The sequence below is a fragment of the Heptranchias perlo genome, chromosome 25, assembly GCF_035084215.1.
Source record: "Heptranchias perlo isolate sHepPer1 chromosome 25, sHepPer1.hap1, whole genome shotgun sequence".
Classification (NCBI taxonomy): domain Eukaryota; kingdom Metazoa; phylum Chordata; class Chondrichthyes; order Hexanchiformes; family Hexanchidae; genus Heptranchias; species Heptranchias perlo.
In genome coordinates, this window is record NC_090349.1 from 11,323,699 (window position 1) to 11,343,274 (window position 19,576).

General features: G+C 47.9%; 1 protein-coding gene across 1 annotated transcript in view; it reads left to right on the plus strand.

The window, feature by feature from the left end:
- si:ch211-102c2.8 (uncharacterized) overlaps positions 1-19,576 on the plus strand; it is a 107,285-nt gene that overhangs the window by 962 nt on the left and 86,747 nt on the right. The gene's annotated exons all lie outside the window — the stretch shown is intronic.

Sequence of the window (19,576 nt, forward strand, 5' to 3'; positions counted from 1 at the left end):
TGAGAGGCAGCAGGGTTGTGGAAACACTGGGAAATTGGGTGAGGAAGGGATAGGGAAGCACATTGGGGTAGAATCCTGTTAAAAAAAAAAGTTATGCTTCCCTTTTTGGGATCACAGCCCCAGAAAATATTCCAATCCGGTAGAGATGTGAGCCCTAACTATCTCTCCCTCTCCCATCCTCCCTGACTGTGACCATTCTCTCACGTGTCCCTCACCACTTCTCACTTTTTGCTCTGTCACTCTGCCCATTTTTTGACCTGTATCTCTCACTCACATTTTCTCTCTCAGTGCATTTTCCTCTTTTGTTAATCTGTTCCGGTATTTTTCTCTCACTTACTGTCTGCCTACTCTCCCTCCATCCCTCTCACTCACTTTGTGCCTCCCTTTCTCACTCTCGCGCCCTGTCTCTGCCCAACTCTCTCTGCCCGCACTCGCCCCCACCATATATCTGTGTTACTCTTTGTGCTGTGACGCTCTTGACTTTGTGCCTGGAGAGACCTATTATTTGCTTGTCAGGGTTTCCATGGTAACATCTACCATTTCACAGCTCTGTCATTTAGCAGGCCATGTAAGCACAGGGCAAAGGCAGGAATTGGACAATGAGCCTAATGTGTAACCTTTGACCTCTGGCAGCCAGTGGATACCTGAATGTTTGGGGGTAAATTTGACTTAGGGCAATAGTGTAAAACGGGCAATATCAGATCAGCCGCCCATTATACCTCTCTCCCGGTTTTCATTTCCATTGAAGTCAGTACTTTCTTGAATGTTCATTGCCTCGATTTAAAAATTCTCATCCTTGTTTTCAAATCCCTCCTTGGCCTCGCCCTTCCCCATCTCTGTAACCTCCTCCAGCTCAAAACCCTCCGAGATCTCTGCGCTCCTCCAATTCTGGCCTCTTGCGCATCTCTGATTTTCGTTGCCCCTCCGTTGGCGGTCATGCCTTCAGCTGTCTTGGCCCTAAGGTCTGGAATTTCCTCCCTAAACCTCTCCGCCTCTCTCTCCTTTAGGTCGCTCATTAAAACCTACCCTCACCTTTCCTAATATCTCTTTATGTGGCTTGTTGTCAAATTTTGTTTGATAATCACTCCGGTGAAGCACCTTGGGATGTTTATGCTATGTTAAAGGCGCTATATAAATTCAAATTGTTGTTCTTTGTCTTCATTTTTTTCTTTCTGCCTGTTTGCCTTATTATTTCTTTTCTTATTTTCTTACTATTTTGTATCTCTTCTTTTTTTTTAAGTTGTCATTCTGATCCTGTAGGGGGGTTGGAGTTTTTTTTAAGGTGTTTTTCTCTCCTACCGTTTGGTCTCTCAGAACTACACACTGTCCATGAGCGAGAGCAGCTGCTGACTTTCTCACCAGCCTCTGGGGTCAGTGTTGTTCGAGGCGTCGTGTGAGATCACCTTGGGGTGAATCTCCCTCCAATCTTTTGTCCTGTTGTGAAGAATCAACCTCTCTCCTCTCACTGTCTCAGCACAGATACACTAAATGAGATGGGGAAACACCTGCCCAGAATCTGCTGGGAAAATAACGGCGAGTTCACAGTGCACGCCGTTAGTAGCTTAAAAAAAACCCCCAGCAATTTCTGGGGAGGAAGAGATACGGCGTGAGTTGCGAATCGCCACAAATTGCTGGGCGATTTGTGTCGCCCCACCCTTAGCCTCGCAGAAACAGTAACTCGCCGTCAACCTCCCCGTGAGTGTCAAGAAATTGCTGGATTTGTGCCTTAAATACGAATGAATCTTGCCGCCGATAGTCAGGGCTGGTATTTCACAGCGTAAGGACCCTGTTAACGACATGATTTATGTTCCAGCAATGCCACTCAACCTCTCCAGCCCAGAAAGGGAACAATTGAAACTGTGGAGTCTCATTCCTGCAGGTAGTAAATTGTTCTGAGAGGTTTTTTAAATTATTTAATTTTTTTCTTACTTTTCCTTTCTGCCTCTTTTTTTCTCTCTTTCTTAATCCACTCTCTTTCTTTCCCTCACTTTATTTCTCTTTCTGTACCTAATTTGACTCTAATTCACCCTATTTCATTTGCTCTTGTTTCTCTATCCTTCAACTTAATTGGTTAAGGAGATAGACTGTTGTTCACCAAGGGCCCAGATGCCCTCTTTTCCTTGCCCCATTATCAAGTCGCATTTCCAGCAATTTGCGGCACAAAAATAATTGGAGCTGAGGGAAAAAATCCAACTCGTGGCATTCGCCATGAGATGCACCGTTTCCGCAAATTCCGGGCCCTTGAAACAGATTTCAAAAGGGAAGGTCAACCTTGACCAACCTTATTGAATTCTTTGAAGAAATAACAGAAAGGGTAGACAAGGGTAATGTAGTAGGTGTAATATATTTGGATTTTCAAAAGGCCTTCGATAAGATACCGCATAGTAGACTCATGACTAAGGTCAGAGCATGTGGAGTCAGGGGACAAGTAGCAGAAAGGACAGCTACAAAACAGAAAACAGAGAGTAGGGGTGAAAGGTATTTACGCAGACTGGCAAAAGGTGGGAAGTGGTGTTCCACAAGGATCGGTGCTGGGACCACTGTTGTTCACCATTTACATAAACGATTTGGATTCAGTAATCGGAAGTACAATTTAAAAACTTGCAGACTGCACCAAATTGGGGTAATACTGAGGAAGAATACAACAAGATACAAGGAAATGTTAATAAACTTACAGAATGGGCATGTAAATGGCAAATTAATTTCCGTATACTATTCCAAGATGGCTCCTGGGCTGGCTGCTCCCTCGGGAGCTCCTTGCTGTGCGACTCTGTCCTTGGCCATCGGTTGCCCTCCTTTGCCCTTTCTCCCCCAATCACCTCTCTTCCACTGTATAAGCTCCCCTGGCTCGAATAGTGGATGCATGTTAGCCTTAACTACAGATTTAAAGTTACCCGGGCCCACTGCCTATCCCCCGACCATTCCTGCTCTTTGTTCTCATCAGCGAGCGCTGGATCTTTGCTCAAATTCGGCTTCCAAATTCCTGGACTTCTCTGCTGTCAGAACTACTCCGCTCCACTGGACTACACTGTAAGTCTCAGCTGCTGTGACTCTGATCTGCAACTCAATTGCTTAAGTTTTAAGGTAACTTTGTCTAGTCTTCAGCCCATCCCCCACCGCTGCTGTAACCTGCTGAGCCTATGACTGCCCCACTGTTTTTTTCAGCTTTATTTTGCGACGGTGTGGTTCCTGGCCAGAAATTCGCTCTGCTGGGCCGTAGTCCATTTCTCCACCACTCTGGACCTTACAGTGACCTTCAACTTCTCCACTGTTTCTCTGCCCCGCGATCGATTCTGCACACCGCCTGGCTCTTCATTCCCACAGAAGTACCTCCAGCAGTGCCTCCTCCGATACTCTACCCTTCAAATAGATTCTGGACTCACTCGCCCTCCACGTCTGTCTCCAAACCGGGACATCAGTTCGTCGCTGCTCCAAGCTGACGCCACCCTATCTACATTAACTTTATCCTATCACGGGACCTCCGACTAACTTTGGACTCCCTCCGATTGTCTCCTCTCCATTCCCTGTTTATTACCAGGAGGTATCTATCCTTATCTCGCTAAGTAACCACGCCGATGTAACGTGAGTTTCCGTGTCCATTCGCATGCGCGTTTCAGCTGCCGTTCCGGACCCAAGCCAATCGCTACTATCTCATCTTTTTTCTTCTTTTCTCTTTACCCCTCCTAGATCCCTCTCTCCTGTCGTCATGCCTCCTTTCATTTCTCCCCTCTTGGGTACTCTGCTCCCCCAAATCCCTACACTAACCCTTCAACAATCCTTGACATTCCTACTCTCCTGGCCCCATCCCAGGCTTGACTCCCTTTGAGTTAAGCTGACAGCTTCCCTCTGTGCCTCTCTTAACATCCTCCGAAGGGCCCATCGAGCCACTCGTCACTGCCTCCTTATCAGTAGCAACCCCCAACTGCCCCATCCTACTCTCTCACCAGCTTCCCCACCCAGCGCGCTTGCTGGGGGCTAATCTTGCCAATCTGCTTCCTGTCCCACTCATTCCTCCGAGCACTAACTCTGTGGACTGTGCCAGTGGATCAGCTATCACTGCCCCTCCCTCCAGAATGTTTGCTCACTTGTGAACAAGGCCCTTGCTGTCCATGAGCTTATTGTGGATGATTGCATTGACATCATGGCCTTGACAGAAACCTGGCTGACGGGTGATGAAACCTTCCCGCTTAATGAAGCCTCCCCGCCTGGCTATATCTTCCTCCACTTGCCCCACCCAGACCGCCGCGGTGGCAGTGTGGCCTTATCATCAAATCACACTTTGGTCTGTCCCCCTACTCCCCTGCACCTTCTCCTCCTTTGAACATCTCACCTTGTTCCACCCCTCTCGCCTCTCCTTTAAAATCCTCGTTCTCTGCTGCCCACCCAAGTACCCCATCAAGTTTCTCACCGAGATATCTTCACTGCTTTCCTCCCTCAGCCTCCGCACCGAGTGACCTCTCATTCTTGGTGATTTCAACCTCCATCTCAACTCAACATGCCCTCTCTCCTCTGAGTTCACCGCCCTCTATCCTCCCCTAAGCTCTCTCTCCATATAAATTCTCCTATCCATATTCACGGCCACCCCCTTGACCTTGCCATCTCGTGTTGCCTCTCTACTCCCATCGTGTCAATCACGAATAAGGCCATCTCTGATCACTTCCTTGTATCCCTCTGTCCCAACCCCCTTCCCCTCCCAGCCCCACTTCCTTCTGTGTTCGCCCCTGGAAAAAACTCTCTCCCAAGTTACTTACAACGGCACTTTCAAATTCCCAACTCTCTAGCCTTTGGCCCTCCATTTACCACGACATTCCTGCAGCTACCGATCTGCTCAATCACACCCTCACCTCCACCTATAATGCCTTTGTCCCCATTAAAACCATTACTCTCTCTCACCCTGGTCATTCCTCCTGCTACGGCCCTCATCTCTGATCCCTTAAGTCCAAGGGATGCAGACTTGAACGTTTATGGCGGCAACTGGTTTAGCCATTCATCGCCAGATCTGACTGGACCACATAAATCACTGTTGGGTCCTGCTCTCCTCTGCCAAAACTTCTCACTACAGGATAATTCTGGAATGCAAAGATAATCCCCGGCTTCTCTTCGCTACAAACTGTCTTCTTAAACCGCTCTCCCCTGCTCCCTCCACCCTCACCTGCAACAACAATCTTTATCACTAAGATTGAGACCATCTGTTCAGATTGATAGGGTAGATGTGGAGAAGATGTTTCTGCTTGTGGGGGGAGTCCTAAACTAGGGGCCATAAATATAAGATAATCACCAATAAATCCAATAAGGAATTCAGGAGAAACACCTTTACTCAGAGAGTGGTTAGAATGTGGAACTTGCTACATGGAATAGTTGAGGCAAAAAGCAAAGATGCCTTTAAGGGGAAACCAGACAAGTACATGAGGGAGAAAGGAATAGAATGTTATGCTGATGGGGTTAGATGAAGTCGGGTGGGAGGAGGCTCTTGTGGATCATAAACATGGACCTGTTGGGCCAAATGGCCTGTTTCTGTGCTGTAAAATTCTATGTAATTGTGTGTGGAGGATCTCAGACCAACCCTGTGACCTGCTGCCATGAGGTTCGTAGAACGCAATGCTGCAGAACACCATAGCACAAGCTTATGTCCACGATTCCTTCACACAGTGAGCTTCTACATCAGGGAAATATTAGGAGTAACCTTTATAATCAGAAGTAACATGGATCTTTTAAACATTAATTTTTAATAATGAACATAGGTCAAATCACTTATGGTTTTGTTGTCAGCCATGGCTCAGTGGTTGCACACTTGCCTGTGAGTCAGCGGGTTGTTGATTCAACCACAGCTCCCCCTCCCACCCAGAGATCCCCGGAGATCACTCACAGCTCCCCCTCCCACCCAGAGATCGCTCACAGCTCCCCCTCCCACCCAGAGATCCCCGGAGATCGCTCACAGCTCCCCCTCCCACCCAGAGATCCCCAGAGAACGTTCACAGCTCCCCCTCCCACCCAGAGATCACTCACAGCTCCCCCTCCCACCCAGAGATCCCCGGAGATCACTCTCAGCTCCCCCTCCCACCCAGAGATCGCTCACAGCTCCCCCTCCCACCCAGAGATCCCCGGAGATCACTCTCAGCTCCCCCTCCCACCCAGAGATCACTCTCAGCTCCCCCTCCCACCCAGAGATCCCCGGAGATCGCTCTCAGCTCCCCCTCCCACCCAGAGATCCCCGGAGATCGCTCTCAGCTCCCCCTCCCACCCAGAGATCACTCACAGCTCCCCCTCCCACCCAGAGATCCCCGGTGATTGCTCACAGCTCCTCCTCCTCAGTCCAATCGATTCAGACTCCAGGAGTGTTTGCTGTAATGTAGTATTCATGTCATTAAATACTGAGCGTATCGAAAGTTTAGCACAATCTCACTATTCAAGGTATTATCCTCTGGATTCTTTTTTTCCTAATTTTAAAAATTTATTTTTACTTTTCATTTTTATGGGAAAAAGTTTCTCCCTTTTTCTTACAGAAAGGTCTTCTTTGGCCTGAACCTCAGCAGCCGAGTAGCTGGATGCGCAGCCCTCTCCCAGGGTGTCACCAAGGACCCCTGTACTCAGCTCAATGCAAGGGCCTCCCGCTGCTCCTCACCTCCACCTCCCCTCCACCGCCCGGGAAACACCACAGCTTCAGCTCGCTGCCTGTCTTCTTGATGAAGCTCAGAACAGGGACTGAGTTCATTGGGACTCTCTCTGTGAGCTCCTGACCCCATGAACCATCTCTAGCCAGTAGGGTAGACCGTAAACCTACCCCCCTCCACTTCTGCCTTTGTCACCGTCGGACTAGCCTGTGAGCAGCAACCTGGAGGTAAATCAAAAGCAAAATACTGCGGATGCTGGAAATCTGAAATAAAACCAGAAAATGCTGGAAATATTCAGCAAGTCAGGCAGCATCTGTGGACCAAGAAACAGACTTAATGTTTCAGGTCGATGACCTTTTGTCAGAACTGGAAGATGTTAAAGTTTTTAAGCAAAGTACAGAGTCAGGGAAAGGGGGGAGGAAAGAACAAAAGGGAAGGTCTGTGATAGGGTGGAGGGGAGGAGTGATTAAATGACAAAAGGGATGATGGTGCAAGGCAAGGAGGGTGGGAATGGGACATGATGTGGAGATGCCGGTGATGGACTGGGGTTGACAATTGTAAACAATTTTACAACACGAAGTTATAGTCCAACGATTTTTATTTGAAATCTACAAGCTTTCGGAGGCTTCCTCCTTCCTCACATTTACCTGAGGAAGGAGGAAGCCTCCGAAAGCTTGTAGATTTCAAATAAAAATCGTTGGACTATAACTTCGTGTTGTAAAATTGTTTACGATAATGGGACAGGTTAAGAAACAAAAGGTGGGTCTAGAGGAGCTGTAAATAGCAACAGCAGAACCATTACCAGCACCTGCTGTCCAAAAAAAAAGAAAAAATAAATTTCATCAACTTTGCTTCCAATTTCCCCCTTTCCCTCACCTTCACATGGTCCATCTCCGACTCTTCCCTTCCCTTCCTCGACTTCTCGATCTCCATTTCTGGGGATAGGCTGTCAACCGAAGTCTATTATAAGCTCATCGACTCCCACAGCTACCTTGATTACACTTCCTCCCTCCCTGCTTCCTGTAAGGACTCTATTCCCTGCTCACAGTTTCTCCGTCTCCGTCGCACCTGTTCTGACAATGCCACCTTCCACACCAGTGCTTCCGATATGTCTTCCTTTTTCCTCAACCGAGGATTCCCCTCCACTGTAGTTGACGGGGCCCTCGACCATGTCAGTCCATTTCCCGCACTTCTTCCTTCACCCCTTCCCCTTCCTCCCAGAACCACGATAGGGTCCCCCTTGTCCTCACCCTCCACCCCACCACCTCCACATTCAACTTGTCATCCTCCGCCATTTCTCCCACCCCCAGCGCGATCCCACCACCAAACACATCTTCCCCTCCCCTTTCAGCATTCCGAAGGAACCATTGCCTCCACGACACCCTAGTTCACTCTTCCATCACCCTGAACACCCGCTCTCCTCCCCACGGCACCTTCCCGTGAGAGTGCAAGAGATGAAACACCTGCCCTTCACCTCCTCCCTTCCCACCGTCCAGGTCCCCAAACACTCCTTCCAGGTGTACTTCTTACAATTTACTGTACTGTATCCGCTGCACACAATGCGATCTTCTCTATATTGGGGAGACCAAACGCAGACTGGGTGATCACTTTGCTGAACACCTCCGCTCTGTCCGCAAATGTGACCCTGACCTGCCGGTCGCTGCCATTTTAATTCCCCGTCCCATTCCCACTCTGACCTCGGCCTCTTACGCTGTTCCATTGAAGCTCGAGGAACAGCACCTCATCTTTCGATTAGGCACTTTACAACCTTCTGGACTGAACATTGATTTCAATAACTTCAGATCATAATCAGTGCTCCCATTTATTTATTGATTGATTGTTTGACTACAGCTGCTAGTTATAGTTCTGCTGCTGCCATTTACAGTTATACCTGATCAATCTTTTGTTTCATAACCTGTCCCATTCCCACCCTCCTTGCCTTGCACCATCATCCCTTTTGTCATTTAATCGCTCCTCCCCTCCACCCTATCACAGACCTTCCCTTTTGTTCATTCCCTCCCCCCCTTTCCCTGACTCTGTACTTGCTCAAAAACTTTAACTTTTTAACATCTTCCAGTTCTGACGAAAGGTCTTCGACCTGAAATGTTAACTCTGTTTCTTTCTCCACAGATGCTGCCTCACTTGCTGAGCTTCTCCAGCATTTCCTGTTTTTATTTCAGATTTCCAGCATCCACAGTACTTTGCTTTTGATTTTGCATTTATATAACATCTTTAACGTAGTAAAACATCGCAAGGCACTTCACAAGAGGGTAGTCAGATAAAAATTAACACCAAGCCAAAGAAGGAAACATTAGGACAGGTGGCCAATAGCTTGGTCAAGGGGGTAGGTGTTAAGGAGTGTCATAAAGGCGGACTGAGATGTGGAGAGGTGGAGGTTTAGGGAAAGAAGTCCAGTGCTTAGGGCCTAGACAACTGAAGGCATGGCTGTCAATGGTGGGGTGAAGGAAGGGGGGCTGGGAGGTCAGAGTTGGAGGGATGTAGGGCTGGAGGTGTTGAGAGGTGCGAGGCCATGGAGGGATTTGAACACGAAGATGAGAATTTTAACTGGACCCTGTAAATCAATGGTGTATATGGGGTTACACGAGTTACATCGAGTCTGCAGGACAAAAATAGGCCATTCGGCCCAACTGGTCTATGCCGGCATTTATACTCCACACGAGCCTCCTCCCTCCTCTCCTCATCTAACCTTATCAGCATATCCTTCTATTCCTTTCTCCCTCATGTGTCTATCTAGCTTCCCCTTAAATGCATCGATGCTATTTGCATCAAGTTCCATATTCTTTGGGTGAAGATGTTTCTCCTGAATTCCCTATTGGATTTATTAGTGATTATTTTATATTTATGGCCCCTAGTTTTGGATTCTCCCACAAGTGGAAACATTTTCTCTTTGTCTACCCTATCATTATCTTAAAGACCTCTATCAGGTCACCCCTCAGCCTTCTCTTTTCTAGAGAAAAGAGTCCAACATGATCAGCCTTTCCTGATAAGGATATCCTCTCAGTTCCGGTATCATCCTTGTGAATCTTTTTTGCACCTTCTCCAATGCCTCTATATCCTTTCTATAATATGGAGATCAGAACTGTTCACAATATTCACAAACTGTTCAAAATGTGGTCTAACCAAGGTTCTATACAAGTTTAACATAACTTCTCTGCTTTTCAATTCTATCCCTCTAGAAATGAACCCCAGTGCTTGGTTTGCTTTTTTATAGCCTTATTAACCTGTGAGTTAGACAGCCAGTGATGGAACGGGACCCAGTAAATCTGCATTGAGGTTACAGCAAATTCTTTTATTTTCCTATTAAAAATATCCCTTCCAGAAGAAATTAATTTTGGCATAAAAGCACTTTCAGTCCACTGCAGTGTCTTCATGTGCCAGAAGGCCGGTGTTAGGGGCTGTTTTTGAGCTGTCAGCCGTTTGGAACGCTCGGTCAGCCGTTTGGAACGCTCGGTCAGCCGTTTGGAACGCTCGGTCAGCCGTTTGGAACGCTCGGTCAGCCGTTTGGAACGCTCGGTCAGCCGTTTTGCTGGTTTTCTAGTGGCTTTCTACACGGTGACCTCTCTCTAACCCGAGGGTCGCCGGCAACTCCTGTCTGGGCTCTTTCACAGTGCTCTGAGCAGTTTAATTTGAAGTCACCACCTCAGAAACCCAAGTCCGACGGCAAAGAACCTGTTTTCCGTTGACTCAAGGAATGGATGATGTCAGATTGTTTTAGAGCTTTTATGGTACCGGTTACCTGGGCAACGACAGTTAGAGAGAGAAGCCTGTCCGATTGGAGCCAGTTAGTCACATTCCAGTTCAGGGAGCCTGGTACTGGGAGGTGAATGGTCATCAGTAGTGCAGAACTTGGCTTGTACCACAGAACAGGTGCCTGAGCCAACTTTTTTTTTAAAAAAGGGGGCTTGAATTAAAAGAGCAGCAATTCCCACTTTTAGCTGTTCTTTCTCAAATGCTGTTTTGATGCAGCCTGAGCGATGTTGGTCCATTTGGATTCTGTGTTTGCTGTTCATTTCTCCAAAACCGGTTTCAGTTGTTTTTATAACATAACATCTTTCGGGTGAGACGTTAAACCAAGGCCCCATCTGCCCCCTCAGGTGGACGTAAAAGATCCCATGGCAGTACTTCGAAGAAGAGCAGGGGAGCTCTCCCCGGTGTCCTGGCCAATATTCATCCCTTAACCAACATCACCAAAAACAGATTATCTGCTCATTATCACATTGCTGTTTGTGGGATCTTGCTGTGTGCAAATTGGCTGCTGTGTTTCCTACAACAGACACTACACTTCAAAAGTACTTCATTCATTGTAAAGCACTTTAGGATGTCCTGAGGCTGTGAAAGGCACTATATAAATGCAAGTCTTTTCTTTTTGAGATCTCAATCTCTGCCCTCTTCACAATGAAAGCCAGGATCATGGTTCCTGTCATCACCAGTCACAGCGATTCACAACTCCTGGAGGAATTTTTTATCCAACAGTCATTTGAAGAAATACTATTTGGCCCTCAGGCTCATTCACCAGAAATTCTGCACCCCAATGCCCAATTCCAACCTCTTCCCAGTTGTTCATTCAGGCCAAACCCGACAGTGTTTGGCCTGAATGAACAACTGGGAAGGGGTTGGAATTGGGCATTGGGATGCAGAATTTCTATCCTGATCTGACCTTTGAAGCACACATCTGGTCCAAAACCAAGACTGCTTGCCTCCACCTCTGTAACAACGCCTGTCTCCACTCCTGAACGCAACTGCCAGTCGAACCTTCTTCCCCTCCAGGACTGACCTCTCTCTCCTCGCTGGCCTCCCCAACTCCGTGTTACAAAGGCTCCAACTCACCCAGAACGCTGGTGCCTTCTTCCTGTTCTGTACTAAGCCCCCGAGTGCCTGTGCCGTCTCCTGAAAAGACCCATCCCACCGTCCTTACCACATACCTGTTTACATTTTTATCCACTTCCCTTTCAGGTCCTATTATAGATTCTGCCTCCACCGAAGTTTCTATAAACCTTGTACTTACCAACTACCCAATCCCCCATCTTATTCATTTCAAAATACCAGTCCTTGTCCACAAATCTCTCCATGGTTGCCCCACCCCCACAATCTCCTCTAGCCCTTTGTCCAAACTTGAACCCTCAGCTCTTCTGAATCTGGTCTTCTGCACGTCCTCCCTCCTCTGCATTGGTGACAGAGCCTTCAGCTATCATGCTCCCGCACTCTGGGACTCTCTCTCGAAACCTTTCTGCATTTCCCCTTCAAAAGCCTCCTCAGAACCTACCTCTTGGTCTATACCTGTTTTCACCGACCCCCAGCCCCCCAACCAACTCTACCCCCAGCTAATGACATTTTGCTACATTTAAAAGTTCAAGTTGTTGTTTGAAGGTTATTTTCTTCCATGTTGTGTATCATTCCCAGACTGAGGAAGTGAAACACAGCCTGTTCCCAGTCCTCTGCCAATTCTGCCTGGAGGTGTTGGAGTGAATTCCTGATTGACCTGCCCCCTGATCATCCTTCTCTGCACTGGGGAGATGTCTTCTCTAATGTGTAAGGAATTGGGTGAGCAGGGAGTAGGTGAAACTTACAGTGTATCACTCTGTGGATGTTTGTACATGGGATGCCCACTAGACATTCGGGCCCTAATATTAACTCGGGGCCGTGAAGGGGGAAGGCGGGAGGAGGATTTCTGGATCGGAAATGAGTTTCCTGGACCTCCCGATGATTTTGACAGGCTGGCTGCCTGTTTGGACGGGAAAGCAACCGGGAAGCGGATGCCAGGTAAGTGGGACATCGGTGGGGGGGGTTGGGGGCCAGACATCAGGAGGTGAGGGTCGGAGATCATGGGGTGGGGGGGGGGGTCAGAGATTGTGTGAGGGGGCGTCAGAGATCGTGAGAGGGTCGGGTGTGAGGGGGGGGTCAGAGATTGTGGGGGGATCGAGTGTGAGGGGGGGTCAGGCATGGGGGAGGTTTTGAGATCACTAGAAGTAAAGGGAATTAGGGGTTACGGGGAGCGGGCAGGAAATTGGACATGATTGAGGTTAGGATCAGATCAGCCATGATCTTATTGAATGGCGGAGCAGGCTCGAGGGGCCGATTGGCCTACTCCTGCTCCTATTTCTTATGTTCTTATGTTCTTATCATGGGGGGCTTGGACATGGGGTGGGGTCAAAGATCGTGGGGGGGTCGGGCATGTGGGTGGGGTCGGAGATCGTGGGGGGTGTCGGAGATCTTGGGGGGTTGGAGATCGTGAGGCGGGGGTCGGAGATCGTAGGGGGGTCAGGCATGGGGGTGGGGTCGCAGATCGTGGTGGTGGGGGGGTCGGAGATCATGAGGCGGGGGGCGGCTGATAGCATGTGTGGGTTTGTGGCAGTAAGGCTTGTTGGGCCTGGAGGAAACACTCCTGCTCCTCTGGGCCCACAAGCAGTGCAATAAAGGCAGTTATCTGTTGATCCGGGCCATCTCGCCTCCTCCTACGTGGTGTGAAGCAGAAGGCCCGGGAATCCCAGTTTTCAGGAGGTATCAAGACAGACTCATTCCTAATGTTGGTCTGGGTTTGGCATGGTTTGTTGTTGGCCACAGTTTATGCTTGGTTGGGTTCAGCATGGTTCAGGTTGGGTCCCTGTATGGTATGGGTTTGGTTCATGCTGGGTTTTCTGGTTTCAGTTGTATTGTCGTTGGTTTGTTTGGGTTCTGTTCAGTTCCTGTTTGGTCCCCTCTTGCTGTTTGGTTTGTATTTGCTCTGGTTTGTAGCTGGTTCATGTTTTCTTTGGTTTGATCCACTTGAACCTGACATTCTATCAACTGAGGCTGAAATTCAATTAAAAGATAAAGTATATTTTGTGCAGAAACCAGGGTCAGGACCTTTCCCGAAACAAATCAGGTACAGTAAAGGTGATCGGGTGAACAAAATTACATTGATTTTATATGTACTGATGATACAATTTATATGAGAATAAAACTAACTGTTGACTAGACCAGCCAGTGTTCTTGTGCTTTGTGAGAGCTCACTGTTTCGTCCTCCAATGCCCATTCTCCTTTCAGACCCAAACTTTCCCAGGCATTTCCCTCCAATTTCCCATCTTGGCCAGCCTGCTCTTTGTTCATCTCCATTCTCTCTTTGTGCCTCCACTCATGTTCACTTGGCTGTCATTATCATTCTCTCTTTCTCTATCTATCTCTCTCTCTCTCTCTCTCTCTCTCTCCCTCCCCCTCTCCCTCTCTCACTCTTTCTCTTTTTCCCGGTCTCTCTTTCTCTCCCTCGGTCTGCATTGACAGAAAGTAAGGGAACGGGATTAGGATTAGGAAATGGCCAACCCAGTTTCTGTAGCGTGACCAGACTCTAGACACCATGGCCCCAGTGTGACTTATTAGAGCCTCATCCTGTTCAGGTGCACTTACAACATTAGATCAGTGAGTCTGAGCAATGGACATGTTTTACACTGTGGGACACAGTTTTGGGTCTGAGTGTCAGCCCAGGCCCATCGTGCAGCAGCTGAGACAGCTGTGCCCAGACACTGTCCACGATGCAGAGATCTGCGCTACTTGTGACCAGACTGGAATTTCTGTCTTTATTTTGTATGATTTTAGATAGGGCGATTCTGATTGATGATGCAATAATCCAGCTGTGTCTCTGGGATGTCAGTGTGAGGTTTCCTTTCATCTGGTGGCAATATTAGTCTTTCGGTGGTCGTTAATGCCAATTCCACCTGTTCAGTACGAATGTCTGCCCTAAGTAGCTTTTGATTGTTTTGGATATTTCCCTTATGCTACACAAAACACGGCCCAACACTTTGTGTCCCTGAGACCCCAAACGGCATCACTTTATGTGCATTCCTCTTGGTGTCAGCTGCCTACAAACATAATTTCCCCTGTTACTGGATGTTGAGAAGCAGTCACACTAGGAAGGTGTGAACACCATGGAGAAGACATAAACTAAATGGTACAATTTTAAAGAGAGTGCAGGAACAGAGAGACCTGATGGTGAATGTACACAAATCTCTGAAGGTGGCAGGACAACTTGAGAAAGCTGTTAAAAAAGCAAATGGGATCCTTGGCTTTATAAATAGAGGCATAGAGTACGAAAGCGAGGAAGTTATGCTAAACCTTTGTAGATCACTGGTTAGGCCTCAGCTGGAGTATTGGGGGTAATATTAACCCCAAAGAGTGGGTGGGTTGGGGGCGGGTGGGAGACTAAAATAACAGTGTTTTGAAGTGCAACCGGAACCCGGCTCCAACGCGCCCACTTAACGTGGCCATGTTTGGATGCCCGCGCGTAGCCGAAGCCCAGAAGTCGCGTTCCCAATTAATGCTGGCGGGTGGATCGTTAACGGGGCAATCTACCTAGTTGAAACACTTGAGGTAGGTAATTTTTTTGTTGATACTGAGCCTGAAATAAATTTGACTTCACCTGCGTGGATTTCCCACGGCTTCTGAATCTTGCCATTAAAATGGAGGGGAGATGCAGCCGAAGTTGATTCGGCCCTTTAAACCTGTGATTGACACATATCGGGGATTGTAGCTGGCCTCCCAGTTCTCCCAGGCAAACGTTTGGCTGAGACTCTCGATTCACTCTTCCAGCCATCACTCAATTAAATTAAAGATTCAGAAAAAAAAATCAATTGTTAACATTCTGAATCACTCTTCAGTATGTGCATAAGCTTATATTTTTAAGAATGATGACAAAATCTGAAATATTGGAATATTCTGCAATCAAGTTGCTTGAAAGAATCATAACATTTTATAAGAACTTGGCTATTTTGCTAATATAAATTCTAGCACTCCAGATATATTTCCAATTCTCATCCATTCTTTACCTTTGTATGGTCCATCTCTTCCCTTCTTTTTCTGGCTTTCTCTCTCTCCATCTTTGGCAATTGGCTTTCCATAGATATTTATTATAAACTCGGACTCCAATAACTATTTGGATTGTGTTTCTTCCCACCCCACTTCCAGTAAATACTTCATCCCTTTCTCTAACTTTCTCCTTCTATGATGTGGAGATGCCGGTGATGGACTGGGGTTGACAATTGTAAACAATTTTACAACACCAAGTTATAGTCCAGCAATTTTATTTTAAATTCACAAGCTTTCGGAGGCTACCTCCTTCCTCAGGTGAACGATGTGGAAATGAAGTCCTCGAAATGAAGTCGCATTTATAATTCACAGAACAATGCTTGGTGATAACAGACAGTTTTTTCAACTGCCCGTTGCCAAGGCAATCAGTGTGCAGACAGACAGGTGTTACCTGCCAGGTCTCAGAATATACAAATCACCAAAAAAAACAACAAACAAAAAAAACAGAGATAGAGAGGTAGAAACATAGAAAAGACAGCAACTGACCCGTTATATTAAAAACAGATAACATTTGTTCGCTGGTGGGGTAACGTGTAGTGTGACATGAACCCAAGATCCCGGTTGAGGCCGTCCTCATGGGTGCGGAACTTGGCTATCAATTTCTGCTCGACGATTTTGCGTTGTCGTGTGTCTCGAAGGCCGCCTTGGAGTACGCTTACCCGAAGGTCGGTGGCTGAATGTCCTTGACTGCTGAAGTGTTCCCCGACTGGGAGGGAACCCTCCTGTTTGGCGATTGTTGCGCGGAGTCCGTTCATCCGTTGTCGCAGTGTCTGCATGGTCTCGCCAATGTACCATGCTCTGGGGCATCCTTTCCTGCAACGTATGAGGTAGACAACATTGGCCGAGTCACAGGAGTATGAACCATGTACCTGGTGGGTGGTGTCCTCTCGTGTGATGGTGGTATCTGTGTCGATGATCTGGCATGTCTTGCAGAGGTTACCGCGGCAGGGTTGTGTGGTGTCGTGGACGCTGTTCTCTTGAAAGCTGGGTAATTTGCTGCGAACGATGGTCTGTTTGAGGTTGGGTGGCTGTTTAAAGGCGAGTAGTGGAGGTGTGGGGATGGCCTTAGCGAGGTGTTCGTCGTCATTGATGACATGTTGAAGGCTGCGGAGAACATGGCGTAGTTTCTCCGCTCCGGGGAAGTACTGGACGACAAAGGGTACTCTGTTGGTTGCGTCCCGTGTTAGTCTCCTGAGGAGGCCACAGCAAAAAATCGCATAGACCTCCTCAGGAGAGCCCCCCCACCTCCTGATGCCCGAGGCCCCTCCCCAATGTCTCCGACCCCCCACCCCGATCTCAGACTGACCTGGCATCCGGTCCCCGACATCTGCTTTCCCTCCTGACAGGCAGTCAGCCTGTCAATCTGGCTGGCTGTCGCGCAGGAAACCCGGAAGCAGAAATAATCACTTGCAACTGAGTTGCGATCACAGATTCTGACGCATTCACTTGACATCTGGGTTTCCTATGCGAGAACCTACCCAACCACTGAGTTCCCGGTTCCAAGTAAAAATCATGTCCATTGTGTCCAATTCTGGGCACCACACTATAGGAAGGATGTCAAGGTCTTTGAGAGGGCGCAGAGGAGATTTACTAGAATGATACCAGGGATGAGGGACTTCAGTTATGTGGAGAGACTGAAGAAGCTGGGATTGTTCTCCTTGGAGCAGAGAAGGTTAAGGGGAGATTTAATAGAGGTGTTCAAAATCATGAAGGGTTTTGATAGAGTAAATAAGGAGAAACTATTTCCACTGGCAGAAGGGTCGGTAACCAGAGGACACAGATTTGAGCAAAAGAGCCAGAGGTGAGATGAGTTTTTTTTTAACGCAGAGAGTTGTTACGATCTGGAATGCACTGCCTGAAAGGGCGGAGGAAGCAGATTCAATAATAATTTTCAAAAGGGAATTGGATAAATACTCAAAGGGGAAAAAACTGCAGGGTTATGGGGAAAGAGCAGGGGAATGGGACTAATTGGATAGATCTTTCAAAGAGCCGGCACAGGCACGATGGGCCAAATGGACTCCTTCAGTGCTGTATCATTCTATGATTCTATACAAGGCTCATTTCCTGGGCCATTAACACATTGCTCACTGTGATGTGTGTCTGCTCAGATACTTCTCTTAAAGACAATCTTCAATCTTATACTTCAAAAGAAAAGATGTCCCTATAATCCAGGCACCCACTCGAGGTCTCCAGTTGTTGGTCCGCTGCACATCTGTGCACATCAGGGGCAATAGGGCACCAAAAATAATATCTCATGTTCTACCGTCAGAGACTGTGTTGCCGAGGAATACTGTAAGAACCGTGGGCCTTTTTCTTTTGACAGTGAGCCTAGTTTGTGTACAGTGTAAGTTTGAGTGTTGTAATGTATTAGAATCCCCCACAATCTTTCAGCATTTTATCTGTAAATAAATATGATTAGTAGTGTTAGCCTGCATGCAATGGTGGCAGTGTGGAATTTTTCTGTCTTCTGAGGTGATTCTCCAGGAAGTGGTTTTACCCCAATCCAGAATTAATTGGACTAGATGAACACGTGCATTGAGACTCAGCCTGCTTAAGGAAACTGTGTCTAGCCGGGAGCATGAGAAAGATATTGGAGGGAAAAAGTCTGAGTTGCAACAATTAGTGGCGGTGGCAGGATTCGAATGCCTTCCATTGAGACTTCCAACAGGACGATCCCATGGGCTCGAACTGTGCTGAGAGGTCAGGGTTCTCTGCCTGTGGCTGAGATGTTACCGGACCCACCTGGCTCCTGCCTTCCAGACCAACCCTGGCTGGCCACGTACTGAGTGGCTCTTCGCAGGGGGATGAGCTATCCCTCTGGTGTTTCTCGCAGTGGGTGTCTGATATCACCTGAAGCCCCTGCCCCGGCCCAGTGCTGCCAGTATCCACTAGCTGAGCTGAACCTGAATTGAATTGTCTTTGTCCTGCAGCCCCGGCCTGCCTCCTACTAACTGCACAGTCGATCGGTACAGCCGTTCGGGTGGCAGCCCATGAAATGCATCAGCCCACAGTGTGTCTAAAACCCCTATATCTTGCTCACCCAACAGTCCAGTCACGTCTTCGAGGGCCGTACATTTTTTGTCCCCTAAAATACCTAGAATGGGGGGAGGGTGCTCCTGGCCTCTACAAATTGATGACCCTGCCCCGGGCGTGGAGGGGGTTGAGGCGGGGTGGGGTGGGGGAATACACCCTGTATCACACAAGCCTGTTACCTGCACACTCACAGTGATCAGGTGTAAACACATCTGCCGCCATCTGTTGGATCTGTGTGGCCACATAGCCCCTGACAATCATGTGACAGAGCTCAGTCTCCCTGACTGTATCCCAGACTTCCTCTTTGCCCAACTGTTACTTGCTTTGTGTCCCACTTTGTCCTGTAAATTCAGAGTATTTTGTCACGTAGTTTCCCACCATTATTCTCTCACCGTCCCATCACGCCCTCCCCCGCCATGCCTGACCCCTTGCTGGAGCCACAGTTTCACAGGAGAGCTCGCACGAGTGGCCTTCATTCATGTGTGACCCTTGACGTTAAGTATCAGCAGGCTATGGAACCATGGTGGACGTGACAAACAAGCCAAATCATGTCCCCCTCTGATATCCACACACAGGTACAACCAGCTGGACAGTGACCAGGAGCAGGAACCTGCCGAGCTTCCCCTCTTTAAGCCTGAGGCCAAGTGTAGTGATTGTCATAGAATCTTACAGCACAGAAGGAGGCCATTGGGCCCATCGTGACTGTGCCGGCCCTTTGAAAGAGCTATCCAATTAGTCCCACTCCCCCGCTCTTTCCCCATAGCCCTGCAAATTATGTGAAATGTTACAAAAGGGAATGTTACCTTCCTGGTTTTTGGTATATTTGGTGTCTCACACAGTGCCTTTCATCATCGATCTGAAATATTAACTCTACCTCTCGTGCCCAATATTTATCCCTCAACCAACATCACCAAAACAGATTTTCTGGACATTGTCTCATTGCTGTTTGTGGGACCTTGCTGTGCGCAAATTACAACAGTGTCTACACTTCAAAAGTACTTCATTGGCTGTGACGTACTTTGTGATGTCCAGAGGCCGTGAAAGGCTCTCTATAAATGCACGTCTTTCTTTCTCCC